This window comes from Pinus tabuliformis, chromosome 6 (genome assembly GCF_031772625.1).
Source record: "Pinus tabuliformis cultivar Carrire ecotype Pingquan chromosome 6, CPIR1, whole genome shotgun sequence".
NCBI classification, from domain to species: Eukaryota; Viridiplantae; Streptophyta; class Pinopsida; order Pinales; family Pinaceae; genus Pinus; species Pinus tabuliformis.
This window is the reverse complement of record NC_142292.1, coordinates 1270941257-1270945098: the sequence shown is the minus strand read 5'-3', so window position 1 is coordinate 1270945098 and position 3842 is coordinate 1270941257.

Sequence of the window (3842 nt, the reverse complement as noted above, 5' to 3'; positions counted from 1 at the left end):
TGTATTTTTGTTACTAATGATTGATCTGTAGATACATGCAGGAATTAAAATGAGAGAGTGGTTACATTAGAAGTATGACTATACCTAGTCATGTTTCCTTAATTAAGTTAGAAGTAGGAATAGATTAATTTAGATTAAATTTCTTTTCTGTTAGCACCTATTTCATTATTTCAGATTTCAATAAAGTAAGTAATGAATCTGACTTCTTATGGGCATTCCTTTTCATTTTTGGAAAAGCAGCTTAGAATATTTTAGAAGCTCTTAGATCATACACATTTGTGAAAAGCACTTGATTGTCTTATTTTGCAAAAAATTCATCACAATGATCATACATGAAGAAATTCCAAGAATTTGCTACAACTTAACAATTTTGGATTCGTAAGTATTTCTAAAAAGGAGCTCATTTTCACCACTCTTGTATTCTGATGTAAATTGGAGGTGGATGAAATTTAATGAAAACTCATTACTTAGCATTTTTAAGATCAAATAAGTAGATGATACTGAACATGGGAGAAATTGAAGATTCATGAGGTAAAATTTACAGTCAATTTTCTTCCAGGTATGCATTTTAAAGGTTCATCTTCATCTATTGTTTGATTTTCTTTTTCATGATTTATTACCTATTTATGTTCTATTTATTTTTGCAGGTCTTCATTGCTTTGATTCTGGAGACTTGAAACAAGCAGGGAACTATTATAAATTTGCAACATGCTCAGGGAAGTATTTATTGTTTTGTTAGAATTTGAGGATTCATTAATTTTTCTTAAATACTTCATTAAAATTCCATTTATACTTAAAAAAGAAACATTATCAGGAAATTCATGTTGGATCATTATAATATCGCAACTCTCCTCATGGGAAAGTTGTGATAACATCTTCCTCCGATCAAATAATCCGATGATTAATCAAATTATTGAATGGAGTTTTTATAGAAAATAAAAATTAAGTTGGGAACTTCTATTTTGGATACTTTAAAACGTCCTAATATCGTTGTATTGCCGTATATCATTATCAGAGCATCCTAATGTCAGGGCATTTCATATAAAGCATCAATTGAAGTATTGCGATATCCACCCAATTCCGGATCCGATACCACATTTAATTCTAGTTCTGAAAAATATTGCATCTGTTTATAAATTACAATTTTAGTTGAAGTGCATGTTTTAAAAGTTATGATTCCTTGGACCTGATACCACATTTAAATTCAGTTTTAAAAGATATCGCATCCGCTCATAAAATCACAATTTCAATTGGGACATACATTTAAAAGTTCTAATATCCCGGATTCGATAAGAGATTGAATCTATTTAATAAAACTATCACATCCATTCTACATCGCACATCGGCGTATCAACGATGTTACATCTCGTTTTAAATCATCCGATCACTGATCTCTTATCAAGCCCAAAGTCGGTCCCACAAAGATGCCATGTCACATATCGCAAATCGCATATCAGAGGTTTTCAAATAAGATTGCACCAAATATCTCTGATCCTGCGATAGCCCCATCGCCTCTGATCTCCGATAAAACTTTTCACGATATCACATCCTCCATACCACATCATCCATCTCATAGCATTTGATCATAATCATTCCCGATAGGTAACCTGTGATACAAGATCCCCGATATAACTTCCCACTTGCCATATCACAATTTTCATATTACGAAATTCAATCAGTTGTTCTCCTTTTGTACACCCGATATTGAAACTCCTATAAAAGACCTACGATATAAATTTTTGCTCGTATCTTTAATCAAGGCCTATCGGAAGTTCATAATATCACATGTTTAAAAAAATACAGCTATAATATTTCGTCGATACTTTTCTCTGATAACACGTCTATGCAGAAACTCGATTTTTTTTTTTTTTTAACTGTAACGGATATCATTTATTAAGAAATCTGAGTGAACCAAGGCTTATTCAACCTATTTACATTGCTTTCCTTTCCTGTTTCCCGCCTTAGGGGATTTTGCATCCCTGAGAAATGCCTGGACCTCTCAGAGCTCTGCTCATTTTTCAACATAAAGACAAGATTTGCCGTGGTTTTAGCTGGAAGTCGCTGAAGATTCTGGGACATTGGATTGCTGACTGTTGTAGACGAATGATTTCAGTCTCGTGCCATTGCTATCCGTTGTGGAGCCCTGCAGCCGAGCCCAGTGGTGCTGGCAAAGAACTATCCGACAATAATCTTTTGCAAGGTCCTCCATCCGGTCCCTTTCGGAATGCAGAATCGTCCTCATAGAGGGTGTCGTAAGAGTCCATCTGAATATCGAGGTGAGGTGCTTATGCCGCCTTCAGAGTCGGAAAGACTAGACTCCTCTGTACAGATCTCCTTGACTAAGCGTTTGCAGGCCTCCCTCTTTGTCTAGCTACTCCTTCCCTGTGTGTTTGAATTTGAGATGGAAAAAATTCCCCAGATTTATCTGTGCTCATCTTGCTGTGGCCTGTTACAGATGATGTGCTGAAAATATCAGTCATATTCCTCTCGTGCATGTTTAGAGTGATATGCTCCATGCTTCCTGCTTCTTATTCCGATCTGCCCTTGAGCTAAGGTATGCAATTTGAGTTAGCGCTGTTGCCATTGTAGTTGAGAGTTCCCGGACCTAATAGGTATCCTTTGTTTGCCATTTCATCGGCCTCCTTATTCAAACTTCTGAGGATATGGTATATTTTGAAGGAGGTGAAATCTTGCAGGATTAGCTTTAATCTATTCAGAGACTTGTTGAGGATTGCATTGTTGAACTGGTCATCTGAATTTATCTTCCTAATGAGGATTTCAGAGTCTCCGAATACTTGGCATTCTTTGATGCCTTTATCCCAAACTATTTGGCAGGCTTTTGTGAGGGAAAGAAGCTCTGCCTGATTGTTTGTGGAAATGCCGAGCCCCCAGCAGAAATGGACCTTTCTGAGATTGTCTGCGAAGTAAATGACTCCTCCAGCTCCCGCAGCCCTCGGATTTCCTTTGGAGGCACCGTCAAAGAAGATTGAAGTTGTGTTTTGGATCTTCCACCAATTTTGAAAGGCCACTTCAGATTCTCTGATTTTCCAAGGAGGAGAGGGGAGGGGAGGGGGAAGGGAACGAACTTTGCTAGAGGGATGAGGGCTGTGGAGGTTCAGCCAAGCCTTTTCAGAGGGGAGAAGGGAGGAATCAGAGATTTGAGAATGCTGGAGGACAGATTCAATAAGAAGGCCTTTGGCAATTGAGGTGGATTTAGTAGGAGAGCGAGAGGAATTATAGAAAATTAAGTCATTCCGGGCAAGCCAAATTTCCCAGCATACAAATTTGGGAATGGAAAGCCATATGTGAAACCACAAGGATTTCTTTGGGATGGAATGAGGGTAGTGTTGAAGCCATTCAGAAAAAAGGTCTACAATGGAGCTATGCTAGGGCGGGGAGGCGGGCAGTCCAAGAAGAGTTAATGTCCATACTTCTTTGGCAAAAACGCAGTCAATAAACAGGTGGGAATCTGTTTCTCCCGAGTTTTTGCACACTGCGCATCTGTGAGGCCCAACAAAATTTCGCTTTGACAAGTTGTCCCCTGTGAGATGTTTATTCTGCATGAGGATCCAAAAGAAGAAATTAACTTTGGGAAGTCCCTTGGCATTCCATACCTGTTTCCAGAACGATGGCGTTCTCATACTGTCTTTTTTGGTCTGAAGGGCAGAGTAACACAAACATGGCATGTAAAACCCAGTTTCACCCCACCCCCATTTGTCTGCGATGTTGCGGTGTACCGGCGCTGCATTTAAGAGCAGTGATTTGAGAATTTCGGTTTGATGTTGAAGCTGTGCTGGCACAGGAGGGATCGCCCATTCGACCCAATTTCCTCTGCTGTCCCA